Genomic DNA, 14,462 nt, shown 5'->3' with positions numbered 1-14,462 from the left:
AGAGCGCAAAGGAAAGTTTCCCCTGGGCAAAGCTGTGCAGTGAGCAGGGGATGCCCTGGGCAGGGGCTGTGGCCGTGCCCATGGCTGCAGCAGGGCACGTGCTGCCCATCCGCAGGGGCTATCTGGGCACGCACAGCACTTGCCCAGTGGCCACCCCAATGTGCTGGAATCGCCGGCTCTGTCCTGCTGGAGACCGCTGGCAGGGCTGTGCAGGCTGGCAGGCAGCAAACAGCACGGCGCCGCAAACAGGGGCTCCGACAGCTATTAAACACAACAGGCAGCAAAGTCCTCAATCGATATTCTGGATGCGCGACCTAACCCTCACCATAAATCACTGCTGATAACGCGCAGAGCGCAATCCTTGCGGACCCGGCGAGGTGCCGCGCAGCTCTGCGGGCAGCGCTCGGTGCAAGCCGTGTAATTAGCGGGGTGACGTGTTTGCAGCTCAGCCGCACGTGCCGTGTGGTGTCAGCCCCATCCCAAACAGCCCGACCCCAAACAGCCCAGCAGCATCAGCTGCCTGCAGGTTTTGTGAGCCTCACAGCCGGTCCTGTCCCCAGCACCGCTGGGCAGCCGAGGGAAGGGGACAGGGATGGATGGAGCAGCCCAGTGCCCGGCTTCCAGCGGATAAAGTGGCCGTAAACCTGATTTATCTGCTAAGTCACAGGGGGGTAAGCGAGCTCCTGCTTAAGCAGGGACATCCAGCCTGTGCCCCAGGGAAAGTCCGGGTGTAACGCAGCAGCGAACCCGCTCGAGGGCACGCCGTACAGTAGAGAGGAGCCCACAACCCTACATACAGTACGGTGCGTGCATATTTAATGTATTTGCTTGGCAGATGGAATAACTTTGTTAACAGACTATTTAAATTCCTGAGGGGGTACCTGTAACTATTAGAAATTGATTTTATGAGCCTGTTATACAAACATCACTCTTCAAGGTCTAAAGCATATTGAAATTCTTCCTGTTCTCTCTCAAACAGATGGTGCTAGGAATTTTTCTGAACCTACTCGTATTCATAAATACTACCCTCCAATCCCTCTTGCAAGACAGAAACGATCCTAATTAGAATGGCGAGCCCTCACCATCTTTTCCTCATCACACAGTTCCCATAAAACCACTCCAGAATAGGAAGGTTTTGGCAAACCCTTCCCTAGGCGAGCAACTGCGAGTATTCCTGTACGGTTGTGTCACAATTAGAATAATAAATAATATTTAAAAAAAAGCACCCTGTGACAGATTAAAGGGCTTGTGGGACTGATTTCCAAGGAAAAAATTGAGGGGCTTGCTCTGTTGAGCTTGGCTGGGTGCAGCTGGGAGCATCAGGCTCAGAGAGCTGGGCAGGGGGCACTGGGGGCTTGCACCCCTCCAGGAGCTCACTTTTGGGGTTTTGCAGCATGAGGGCAGCTCGGAGCACCTCTGGGTGCAACCTGCACGAAGCTGCTCAGCAGGGCTTCAGCCAGCAGTGAGACGCTGCTCACTGTGAGATCTTTTAGGGCTGGCAACAGATTCATGTAACCCAGCAGGCAGATTTCTTGGGTGATGAAATTAATTTTGCTCTCGGTGGAAGTGGAGGTAGTTGAGGGCTCCCATTCGGGGGACAGAAACAATGCGCCATGCGATAAGGTGCCCGGCCTCGCAGTGTGAATAGCAGCTCCGCAGCTCAGATAGGCCACCGGATATTTTTTTTATTCTGCTGCCATTCATGAACAACCCCGAGCTCAAATACGGTCATAAAGAGCATTCACTGAATGGAAAAAAAAAAAAAAATCATTAAAAATTGCGGTCTCTTCCTGGACAACCCAGTTACAGAAAGTGCCAGCTACATTTGTCGAGTAAATTGCTTGCAGGGAATAGTTTTACTAGCTCTAAATGGGGTGGAATTAAGCAAAGGGAAACGAATGCCAAGCGCACAAATATTTCTGGGTGTGAGGTAGGAGGCGCGGACCAGCCCCTCCGGGGCCGTGCAGACCCCAACAAAAAGCTGCGCCCTGACCCCTGGCACATGGGCCTGCCGTGCACCCCACGGATTTTGGGCTGCTGGGCCTCAGCTTGGCACTTCCAGGTCTCAGCAGCAGAGGGCAGGGGCTGGCCACAGAGTCAGCATCTGGGGCCACCAGGCCGGGCAAGCGGGCAGGAGAAATTGGGGGACCCCTGACAGCAGCCTCAGCTGGGCATCCCCCATCAGTCCCAGATTTTGCTGGATTGCTCAGCTTTTGGGTGTCACTCACATGGAGAGGAGCAGAGCTTGCAGGAGCACACCATCCTTATTTATTTCAGCTAAACAAAATGATCCTGGTGGTCCTCCCCTGCCCCAGTGCCCCCAGTCCCTCCGGCTGGGCCCAGCCTAGGGTTAACCAGGGACACGCCGCGGCACCGGCAGCAGGCTGAGCTCTCCAACAGCTATTTGCTAAGCGCTCCGGGGAAGGCGAGGGAAGAGGGTCTCATTAAAAGAGAGGAAAAGCAAAAAAAAATCCTCCAATGATTTGCTCTTTCCATCTGCTCTCCTATTTGGTCAGCTCATGCAGCGGGAGCTATCGCGGGCTGAGGGCTGCTCCCTGCTAAGTGGATGCTGTGAGGACATTTCATAAGCTCCACGCTCCGCAGAGATGCCTGGGCAACAGGGCTGTGCTCCTAGCAAGGCACAGAAAAAAAAAAAAAAATCTAAAAAAAAAAATAAAATCAGGGACAACAGCAAGCACCACACTCCCAGACCCACTTCTGGAAGGCTCCTGACCCCAGCACCTCTAGGGCACGCTTGGGTGCGCCCAGTGAGGTACCCCAGGGACTCCCCATGCTTTGTCCCGTGGGTGGAAGGCATCTGCAAGGCTCCTGGGGAGAAACCTGGCGAAGAGAAGAGCCTGCCATGCCCCCGGGGTGATGGTGCATAGCAAATTACCGCAGACAGGAGGCTGTAATGCAATCCAGCAGCAGCAAGGCAAGCCAGCATCACTCCTGGCTGAGTGCACAAACGCGCGTGCCACGGAGCAGGGAGGTGACAAACCGTCCCTCTGCGGGGGGACACGGAGGTCCGGCACCAGTGCGGTCCCCATCCCACCCTGCTGTCCCTGCAGGGACAGTGGGCACGGCCTGACACAGAGGCTGGGTGCAGAGGAGGCATTGCTCATTGCCTCAAGTAATTTGGGGTCTGCCCTGGCTGCGTCTCAGGGTAGCTCAGGTGGCTTTAGGGAGCTGGAGAACCCACATATCCAAGGCAAAAACTGGCAGGAGGGGGACTTGGAAGAGCTTCTGGATGCCCACAGTGGAAACATTTCAGGGGCTTCACATCCAAGAAACACCCCGTTTTGCAAAAACGACCCACCACAAGCCACATCCTGCCTGGCTGCCTCAAATATTTGGCTCACAGCCTGACAAAAGCAGGGCTGAAATGGTCAGTCTGGCCCCCAAAACTCATTTCTGCCCTGGTTGGGCAAGGAGACACTGCTGCAGGCTTAGCCCCATGGGCTGCCACCAGGTTTCCCTGAGCAAGGACGGCTGGGGAAGGCCATGCAAAGCCAGGGTGAAGGAAAACGTGGACCCCAAAACCTCCCCAAAACCAGGAATGGTGGCAGGGGATGCAGCGTGCAGAGGGTGACCAAGATGAGAAGAGCACCCAGGCCCCTTCTGCATCAGCTCTGAGGCAGGGAGAGGCAAGCACGGAGCATTTCCATCACGCCGGCACGGCAATTACAGAATCAGCCAAATGGTTAAAGAGGCTGGAGGGTTTGATTTAAATAAATAATAATAATTTAGCTTCCAAATTGCTCCCACATTGAGGTGCTTCAGGCTTTGCGCAATGCAATAAAAGCCATCTCAAAAAAAAAATAAAAAATAACAACAACAAAAAGCATACTAAAATGTTATCAGAAAAACACTACTCATTAAAATTAACAATTAAAACAAATTAGAAAGGCTCTACTGACACGGAGGGGGAGGGAGAGCATCCAAACGAGGAAAAATGCCTGGTAATTTTTAGTCACTGATAAGTAAAATAATGGTCTCATTTAGTACCGATTACCTAGAATTATTTAATTTTACTTCAAATTATTCAATTTTTGGTTGAAGTTACCTAGTAATTTTTAATTACCGATACATAATGCAATGACGAATGGCTCTTATTTACCCCTGTCTGCACGGAGGAGTGCAGGAAATCAATAGGCATTCCTGGCAAATTATCCGGTGGCTGGCTGAAATGATAGCAGCCGTCCCCCATCAGCGGGAACTGCCGGGGCTGGGCACGGCGTCAGGAACACCCCGGGGTCTGCAGGGGAGAGGGGGAGTTGCCAGAGAAGCTTTGGGGCAGGCTGGAAGCCCCAACCTGGAGAGGCGGCTTTTGGGGGTATTTTTTGGGGAGCGATGGGATCGGGGCCGGGAGCAAAGGAGCCCACCCCTCTGTGCGCAGGAAAGCAGGATTCAGGCCATTTTTAGCAAAGAGCAGGCTCTGCCACAGATTCTTGGCTGTATCATTGATTTTTCCTCCTAATGGAAACAACCTGCAGGACTGAAAATATTTGCAAACTGCTCAGGTCAGAGGAGGGAACAGCAATAACAACACGGGCGGAGGGGAGGCTTTCCCAGGGCAAAGCCGTGCTGTGCCCCTTCCCCGACGTCTCTAGGATGTTTTCTTTTCCCCGGGCATGCTGCCGATCTTTTTATTTGTTTTTTGTCCTCAAGCAGCAGCAGCATTCCCTGGGTATTCGCCCCACGTGGACCAGCCTCATTTGTTAAAGAAATGAGGATGGAAGGGGTCAGAGGAAGAGGAAGCGACGCGGGGGCAGCAGGACGAGCGCCCCCGGCTCCATCCTTAAGCTGTGCGTGGCTCCAAAGGATCAAAACTCACCTCCTCACCTGCTGGAGAGCTGCCACGGCTTTTGTCAGAGCCAGGGCTGCTCCATCAGCATGCGGGGAGGCAGGGCCAGAGCTCAAAGTGGTCTCGATAAAGCGGTGGTGGAGCCAGGAAAAACAGGAGAGCGTTCAGCAGCACCAGCGCGCCTCGAGCCAGCAAACACCGGGGGCGGGGGGGATGCCTAAATAAATACAAGGGAAAGCTGGCGAGGTGGCTGCTCGCAGAGCAGGGCCTGGGGTTGTAATGAACACAGGCTGGACGCGAGGCAGGAGAGCTGCACTGCAGCAGGAAAAAAAAAAAAGATTAAAAAAAGGAGCATTGTTCTGAGATAAGAGCAGCATCTCGCCTCCAGCGTCCTCCCCAGCCCCGCTGCGGTCTCGGCGCAGAAGATGCCCAGCTCTGGGCACCGGCGTGTGGCAAAGGTGGGAAATAAACAACGAGAGCACGGCCGAGGATGGGGAGGTGTGCCAGAGGCCTGGCAAACCTGATCTGTTGGGAGATGCTGCGGGCACCCAGCTGCTGCAGGAGGGAGGCTTCTGCTCCCAGCAGGGAGCAAGGGGCTGGAGCTGCGCTGAGCAGAACCCCAGTTTTGGTGCAAGGAGGGACTCAGCACAACAAATCCCTGGTTGAGGAGCCTGTCTCTGTCCCAGAGGGCTGTGAAAGCTCCAGCGAACACCCACCAGGAGCAGCTGGGACCAGGCTGAAGCCCCAGGAGCCACTGCCACTCCGCGCAGAGCTGGGGAGGGGATGGGGAGCATCCCCTCACCCATCCCCAAAGCTTCGGTCACATCAGCACCCACTCACCCTGCCCATCGCACCCAGGAGAGCTCAGCCACGTGGCAGAGCTGAGGGCTGTCAGTGGTTGCTCTTTTTTTTTTTTTTTTCTCATTATTTAAATGAAAGGAACAACTGTGAACCACGTGGTAAAAATCCCTAGCTCTCCTCTCCGGCTTGCAGATAGGAGCCCTACGACTGTTCCTGTTGGAAATTCCCATCCATGCATTGGCAGGAAAGGACTGGGGTCTGTGCCAAAACACATTCATCCCTTCCCAAGACTTCCCTGAGCCCCCGTGCGCTCCCCTGGCCACCTTGGTGCCCACCGAGGGCCTGACTCAGGCTCCCCCAACACCCACCAGGTGCCACCTCCATGTGGCTGGGATGTGCCTCCTGCCTCCTTCCCTGCACTGCACGGCCTCACCACACGCAGTGTGGTGTTTGGGGGCAGCCAGGCCACCAAACTGCCCTTGGGTACATGACACAGAGGCCAGGGAGCCCTGCACCAGGCTAAGTCACTGCAGCAGCTCCTGTCCCGTGGGGTTCAGGCGCCTTACTGCAGCGGAGGTGTTGGAAAGAGTCAGCAGTGGAGGATTTTGAGCCATCAGGATTTTTTTTAGGAGCCTGGAGACAAAGCTGGATAAAAAGGAGGAAGGCAGAAGCATTACCCACATGGTTTTATCTGATCTGGCACCAAAACCTGCTATTGCCTCCATTTCCCTGTCTTGAGGAGGATTTTTTTTTTTTAAATGTACACAGCTACAAATCACTCCTTCCAGTTTAAGTGTCAAATTAAATCAAGACAAACGCTCCCCTGTTCCACACTTCCTCCAGCCCTCGGCTGGGCCCTGTGGCCCTTTCCCAAACCTCCCATCGTCTGGCACAGCCCCAAGCCCTCACCCCGGGGACACCTTCAGCCCCAGCTCCCCATCCCCTCTGCACGCCGTCCTGTGAGCCCTCTCCCCATCAAGAAAACCAAGGACTTTTTGCACAAGGGGGCTCGCTGTCAAGCTGCTAAATCTCATCCCCAGCAGACATCAGGGGAAGCTGGAGCTCCCCTCGGCACCCAGCTGGCTCCGCGTCGGGGCCGGATGCTCGCGGGGATGCTTTGTGGCCACGGCTGAATCCAAAGGCAGAAAATGGGTGAGAAACGCATTTTTACACCAACGCGTGATTAATGCGTGGAACTCATCGCCCTAAGATACGGCGAGGCAGAGAGTTTTGTAAGATTTTAAAGAAGATCCGACATTTATGTGGCTAATAAAAGTTTCTGCAGCTCCATGAGTCAAGGTAGATAAAAGGAAGATGCCTAGAGGGGAGATAAGGCCATGTGCTTCGGAGCATGAGCTAATGACTAATAGCAAAAGACAAAGAAGAAAGCACCCCTGGGAGGCTGGGTTTTTCCTGTGTACCAGGTGTTTGCTTGTACCTTCTCTGAAGGTCCTGGCACATGTTACTGCAAGATAGGATCCGTGATGAGCTGCATCCCATGCTCGCCTCAGGACAGCAACTCCCCTCCTCCTCAATTTCTACGTGTTGTTTTGGTTTTAAATTAGACCCAGATCTCTTCAAGCCCCAAGAAGCCTTTATCATTAATCCTCCTGACACACGGCCTGACCACATGCACTGGAAAGCATCGCTCGGGGCTGGCTGGGCTCCAAGGAGAGGGGACCCGGCGCTGACTCTCGGGGGCCCCCCCGGATGCTGACGCTGCAGGTTATTACACACCCTCACAGTGCCCGCTCCGGCCACCCTCAGCCCAGCACCTCGTTGCATGGAAAACCTTTGTCTGAGCAAGAGCACGGGATTTCCCTCGCAGCCCTATGCCCCGCGCAGCACCGCTGCCGCACCAGGCACGCCGCTTCTCCCCCCTCCTCCTTTGAAGCCCCCTGCGTTTGCAGGCAGACATGTGGAGCTGCTGTTGGCCGCCTGCCTGCGTGCGTTTCATGCCTCGCTCTCACATCCCGTACCTTTGCAGAGTTTACATGATCTCAGCCCAGTCCTCCCCCAGCTTGTCTGCGGGCTCTGTCCTGCCTCTCCGGCGCACACAGCTCCCTTTGTACATCCTCCAAGGTGCTCAGGTCAGGGCGAGACCTGCCCAGGACCTTTCCCTCCATCCAACCGCCAGCTCTGGGGCTGTGTACACCAGGAGCCTCACCTTGATGCTTGAGGACCCTCAGCTGTGAGGTGCACATCACTGCTGCTGATCGCTCCCCTTTGAGCTCACAAACACCCCTTTCAAGGCCGATTCCTCCCCAAAGACATCAAGCAACCGTTGTGTTTCCCCAGCTTGAGCTATGAGGAACCTACACGGCCTTTCAATTCCCACCCCAAAACCCTCACCCACGCCAGCTGGGGCACCCAGCTTGCACATCCCCATCCTCCAGGGGTGCCCACCTCCCCCCTGCCTCCCCGGGGCAGGAGGCGAGCACGGCACGATGCAGCTCACCCACCTGCAGCGCCCTGACCCCGTGCTCCCCACCACTCATCAGTGCCTCTCCTGGTGACATCCATCATCTTCTGACAGAGCTTCAGCCTCCCTAATTTGAGGCCAGGAGATCTCTGGGGAAAAACCTGCTTGTTCTTGTAATTGCACATTTACACAGCAGCCCCAGCCAGGGCACACACACCCAGGAGTGGGGAGCCAAGCACCCAGCCTCAGAGGCCCCCAGCTCAAAATCTCCTCTCTGCAATCAATTGAGCAGCCACAGAGTAGCACTGACACTGCCTGGTTGAAGGACACAAGCACCAAAAAAAAGACAGAAACCCCCCAAAATAACGCCTTTACCTTATGCAGCTCACACCATCAGAAAAACCCAACCTGGTCGTGCCTGGTCCTTAAAAAGGCTCAGCTGGGGCTGGGAGGGGGGACACAGCTGGGGGCTGAGGGGCTGAGGAGTGCCAGGGTGGCTGGGTTGCCTGTAACCACAGGTGTTTGCAGTGAGCACAATCCTGATAGAGCAGAAAGACCCATTCCTATTATTTTGGGGTTTATTATAAAGCTCTTCTCCCCTTCTTGCTCTCTTAAAAAAATAAAAAATAAAAAAAAATAAAATTAAAAAAAAATAAACAAACACCACCAACAAAATAACCCAACATTTAGCTTCAAAGGCCACTCTGTGGGACCTCTGAGCACCCCACTCGTGGTCCCGTGCGTGGCCGTGGCCTTGCTGCCCTCTTCAGGGCATCCTCACCCTGGGGCCGCGGCCCCTCGCGGGGCACGGGCTGGAGGAGGAAAGGCAGGAGGCGAGCTGGGGAGGACTTTCCACAGCACGATCCAGGAATTAAAAAAGCTGAACAGATTTTACGTATTAAGGCTACAACCCTTGAGTGAAACATTAAAGGCTATTTACTTGAGAGGCTGCGGGTGTTATGCTGGGAAGTTTTCCCCTCCGCAGATGCTTGGGGTAGCAGCAGCAGTGGGACCGTGGGGCTGTCCCCAGCGTGTCCCCACCGTGGGGATGAATTACAGAGGGTGGTGAGGGCTGGGAGGAAACCTCCAGGTGCGTCTGTGGCTCTCCGTGCCATGGTCCCCATGACTTGCCACCAGCCAGCATGGCACTGCCCAACCCATCCCTCCTCCCCATGGCACCTCTCCTGTGGGTGACCCTGGGGGAATTAGGGATTAACGGAGAAAAATACATCCCCTAATCAAAAAATGATATGATCAGGTTTGTGCCCTGTGAGCCCAGGAACCCGATGGGCTTTAAATCCTCACGTTTAGCTCCTGACCATGGGGAGCAGCTCCCACTCTGCTGTTGGAGGGGAAAAGAGAGCTAGAGCCCTCTGCCAAATGGAGATAGCCCTGCTCCTCTGCTGAGGGGGATCTGCATGGCTTTTCCTGGGTGGGCGACAAGCCCAAGAAACCCCAGGAACCCCAAGCCTCACATCTCTGCAGCACCCCCCCTCTGCCCCTCTCCCCAGACCCAGCCCCAATCTGGTTGGGGTACGGATGGAGGAAGTTGGACCCGGTTTGCAGGGGCCGTCCTGTGGTTTCCCCCATCCCAGGCAGCACTCCCGGATCTCCGACTCAGTGCATTGCTTGGGGGGAACTGGAAAACCCAGGCTCTGGGTCAGCAGATTTTTGCTGGGGGGAAAAAAAGGAAAGAAAAGGAGATGGTTTGGCTGGCTCTAGATGTGCTTCCTGCGGTGAGAAACTCCGAGAAATCCCAGGGGGGCTCAAGGAGCTATTCTGCACCAATTTTCGGATTGCTCTTCTCCATCCAGGGCTCTTCCCTTTCCACGCTGGTTCCCGTTGCCATCCATCCGTGTCAGTGGGTATCGCCGGCCCCGCCACGCACCACGGACCTGGTGACGTCTCCTGTGGTTTCCAAAGTTACGACCACCTGAAATTGTGTTTAGATGAGAATAGCAGCTTTCATTAACGTGTAACACGTCCCCTGTGTGCCCAGAAAGCTCGGAAAGCAGAAGAAAAATTAAAAGCCATAATGTATTTTTTATTCTTATTGATTTTTAAGCCTATCTCATTTTGGGGACCTGGCTCGTAATTTTTGAGCACTTGTGGGATAGCGTAAGTTCCCGTGGCCTCACGGTGGGATTGTACAAAGACTTTTCCCCGTGTTTTATTTTTCAGTAACCTTGATAGCTAAACCCAGTCTCGTGGAGAAACGATTTTAATATTCAGGCTGACAAAAATAATTACTTTTCAGCATCATGGGGCAAACCATCTGATGGGGCCGCAGAAAACTCCCTGTCACCGGAGCCAGTGCAGGCAGGCTGCTCGGGACAGCTCTCCACTGGTACCCGACCCCAAATCTCTCCTGTTTTTCCTTTTTGCCTACATTTACTGCACTGCCCTGTATTAAATGGGTGGGAAGGCTGGGGGCCCCAGGATTCAAGGACATCCCCTGCCGTGGTGTTGTGGCTCGGCCAGCTGTGCAGGTGAGGACGCAGGATCGGGGCACTCGCCATCAGCTCCACGTGCACAGCCCGGCTTGGGGAGCCGTGCTTTAATCAAGGCTTCGGGATCCTTCCTTCGGCTGCCCGGGGCGGGGGGGATTTTAACTCTAAACACATTAGCGTGCGAGATTGAAAGGTAAGGCGTCCTCCCGGGGCCGCCGAACAATGGAAAGGAGCCTGGCTTTCATTTGCACAAAGCACGCAGTGGGAATTTCCCTAATCAAATAAAAAGAAAATGAAAAACTCTCTCTCTCCAAAAGTTTAATTCTCTTAATTACATTAATTGGAGAAACGCAGGATCCTCCTTTGTGCGCGTTTCTGCTCTGCAGAGGAGGGGAGGCTGCAGGAAAGGGGCTGTTTGGGGGCCACCCCACACCCACCAGCAGCATCGGGTGGGGGCAACGTGCGAAGGTCAGATGGGGACCGACACGGGGACGGAGAAGGCACAGCGGTGACGCCCTGTGCTTGTCCTCACCACAAAAAAAAAGCACAGGGAAGTAATGCCTCCTCCACCTGGGGCTTGCCCTGCGCGACCCCTGCGCCGTCAGGCGACCCGCTCACGCCTGGAAAATGTAACGGGGAGTTTCTGCAGCCGCCGCCTGCTCCAGATTCCCATCAGGTGTCGGAAGCGAGAAGCAAAGCAGAACCAAGCTGCAGAGCAATCCCCCCTCGCCCACCGCCTGCTCGGGGCATTGAGGTGGCTGGGGGCGGCACGTGGCGCCGGTGGGGCGGGCAGCGGGGCTGGGGTCCCCCAGCAGCCCCAGGTTACCCCCCCTGCCCCTCCAGGTGCTGCCCACCTGCGTGGCCCCAATTAGCACGCGGGCTCGTTTAATGCCTCTGCGGGGAGAGCAGGGAGGTGACATCATGGAGAGGGGTGGCAGGGACGGGGGGGCTGCTTCCATCCTGCTCCACACACCCGGATGGGACCCCTCAGCCCCCCAGTTCAACCCCACTGGTTTAACCCCTTTGCTGCCAGGGAGCAGCTGCAGAACCATCCTCTGTGGGGTCGGAGATGGGCGCTGCCCAGCCCCTCTGCGCCACAGTGAGCCAAGTAGGGATGCTCATGAGGTGCCTTCACCGGGGGGACCAGCTCCCTGCGGAGGGAGAGGATGAGCAGCAGCAGCATAAATACATCGTCAAGCCCTGAAAATGCTGATTTTCCAACACTGTTTGGAAACCAGTGCCTTCAGACATCTGGGGGGCTTTGTACTTGCCCCTACACCAGGCTGAAACTAAAAAGCAGCCAGCCCCCCACACCGCTGCTCCAATTCCACAAAGAATTAATTAATAAAGGAGAAGCACTCATGGCTCTGCAAGGTGCCTTCCTCAAAGGGTCGCAGCCTGGGTCCTGGGCAGGTTTTTTGGGCACCCAAAGGGCTCCACAGGGGGTCAGCGTTTGGGTGAGCTGGAGAAGCCGAGCTTGGTGTGGGTGCAGCATCCCCTGCCACTGCCAGCTCCGCAGCGGTCAGCCAGGGGCCCTCTCCTCGCTGACACCGCAGCAGGAAAGGTGACGCTCTCCCGTATTTAATGCATAATGGGAAAAATCTGTGCTCGCTGTATACTCACTGAAAAAAAAAAAAAAAAAGTATGCAGAAGAAAGAAAATGGACACGGCCAGAACATTTGGCTGGATGTTTTCATTTGGTTACAAAAAAAAAAGGGGGGGGGGGAAAGGAAAGAGCCACCTTTTCAAGGGGCTCACGTCTGGAAAATTCTAGCCCAAATGACATAAGAGCAATTGAAAATGGGGATTAGAAGGGAACAGAGCATGAAACCTCAAGGATGAGCCTCAGCACCCTGCCACAACCCCGCGGTGCTGCCCAGACCCCAGGGGGAGGTCGGCAGCAGGAGGCTCCCTCCCTGCAGGAGGGGTCCAGGGGGTCCTCCAGGGCATCCCCCCTGCCTTTGGGAGCAGCAAGGAGCTGCTGCAAGGAGGCATAGGTGGCACGCTGCACAACCCTTCACCCAAATCCTTCACCTCCTTTTCTCTTCGCCCATCTCAGGGCAGGGCTGAAGGCACGGCTCACGCGGAGCCAAGCGTGTTGAACTCTTTTTGTTCCGCGCTGGTTTAGCTCAGCCGGGGCAGCTTGCTGCCAGAAGTCTCCTAAGTGAATTTACTCCTGGCTTGCAGCGGGCTGCTCCGTGCCAAGAAATGCACAGGTGCAAATTAAATCAATATACCTGGCTCTCGGTCGATGGGAGGGTCTCCGTGGAAGGGTTTGCGCGGCTCTCCCCAGATTGGGGCTTTAAAGCCAGCCGAAGCCGGAGCGCTGTGGCTTCCGCTGCAAGCACACCATGCGGCCGCGGGGCTTTCCCAGGCCAGTGCAGCTGCAGCCTCCTCTTAATGAGGGCCAAGGACACGGCATGCAGCAGGGGAGCACTTGGTGCCTGGCTCCCAGGGGACAGGGACATGTCCTGAGCACCGGCAGCTCGCGGGGTCCCCTGCTTCCCACCCCCAGCTCTGCGCACAAGGTCTCCATCTGGTCAGGGTCGCAGCACCTGGGATCCCACCCCAGTGCAAAGCTGACCCGGCAGCACCAGCAAGCAGGAAGGTGTTCCTGTATGTGGGCAGGATGAGGCCAATCTGGCCCAGCTCCGTGCTCGGGGCCAGGCTGCTCCAGATGGCCAGCGTTAGGTGAGGCTTGGCTGGAAAGGTGTGGCCGGCCCCGTGCCCCCGGTCCCTGATTTTTCCTTCTGCTGCCACCCATGTCCTTCATGTGCCGGTCCTAATCCTCGATGAGGCTGCTGCAGGGCAGTTTGGTGCTTCCACAGAGCAGTGCTGGGGTGCGCTGGCACAGCTTCATCCTGGGGTGCTCAGCTGAACAGGACCCCATGGAGGTCCTGGGCACGGAGCGGGGAGACGCCCTGCGTCAGGGGAGCGTGCAGAGACCTCCGCTGGGAAGCAGCTCTTGGGCCAGGAGTCAATGAACCCAGCCACGGCCTCTCCACTGTTCATTTTATTGTTATCTGTGTTATTTACAGCCGCCCAGGCGGCGCCGGGACGGGACATTGCACCACCCAGGCAGAGCTGCACATCCCAGCACCGTCCCTGGCTGGGCAGCGTCGGAGGCATCCACATCAGAAACCCCCTCACGAGCACGGGGAGAAGGGCAGGATCGGTGGTGTTATTTTACTTAATTTATAACTAAATGCCCCCAGAAGAGTTTAGCCCTTATTACCGAGATGTAATGGCCTATTAAGGGAGCAACATTCCCTGGAAAGCCGCCCGGTGTCAGTGACTCCTTGCGGAGATAAGGACTTAATAATCACACGTGGAGCTATTTGGGGTGAGGACGCACGGAAACACGCAGCCTGCCCACGGCTGCGGCCCCACAGGAAGCAGCAGCGGCGTTCCCGACAACGGGAAGGCGGGCTGGGGGCTCTGCCGATGGAGGGGGAACCCCCCCACCACTTGTAAATCCCTAATTCCTCGCTAAACGCTTCGTAACAACAACACATGGAAAGTGCTGTCAGAAACCCCTCATTTTCTTTTACAGTAAAGTCATGCCCCGGGGCCAAAGGAAGGAGTAACAACAACAACAACAAAATTGCTCAATCACGGCTCAAAGCACCAATCTTCAGCATCTTTGCAGGTTCTTCGACCTGTTTTCCCACAGTCCTTGGGGCAGGGCGGAGAGCTCGAGCCCCGAGTGTCTCCTACCATTGCAATCAATTAGCTTCAAATGGTGTTTTCAGAAAAAGAGGTCCCTCCTCCCGCCCCCATTCCTCAGTGCATCATTCCTAAGTGCGATGGGCTCCTCCGCTTCCGAGTTTGTTATTGAACAGGGAACATTTTCTCAGCTAAAAGTGCGGCTGAGCGATAAGGCCCATGCAGGAACTGATAGAGACTTTGCAGATCGAATATGATGTTGTTTATTTGACTATGATGTATATTTAAAGGTCTCAGTTACAATTGGCCCCAGGCA

General features: G+C 55.5%; 1 protein-coding gene across 2 annotated transcripts in view; it reads right to left on the bottom strand.

Moving 5' to 3' along the window:
* Positions 1-1,777: 1,777 nt before the first annotated feature.
* SENP5 (SUMO specific peptidase 5) overlaps positions 1,778-14,462 on the bottom strand; it is a 64,497-nt gene continuing 51,812 nt past the window's right edge. Inside the window, exons 10-11 of one of the 2 annotated variants that reach the window (XR_011099271.1) lie at positions 7,588-9,963; positions 1,778-2,631 (exon numbers count right to left, since the gene is read on the bottom strand). The gene's annotated coding sequence lies outside the window, so the exon portion shown is untranslated. The remainder of the gene's footprint in view (positions 2,632-7,587; positions 9,964-14,462) is intronic. The other variant, XR_011099272.1, reaches the window with a different exon arrangement.

The sequence above is a fragment of the Anas acuta genome, chromosome 9 (assembly GCF_963932015.1).
Source record: "Anas acuta chromosome 9, bAnaAcu1.1, whole genome shotgun sequence".
In the NCBI taxonomy this organism is placed as follows: Eukaryota; Metazoa; Chordata; class Aves; order Anseriformes; family Anatidae; genus Anas; species Anas acuta.
This window is presented reverse-complemented; position numbering and strand designations above follow the sequence as displayed.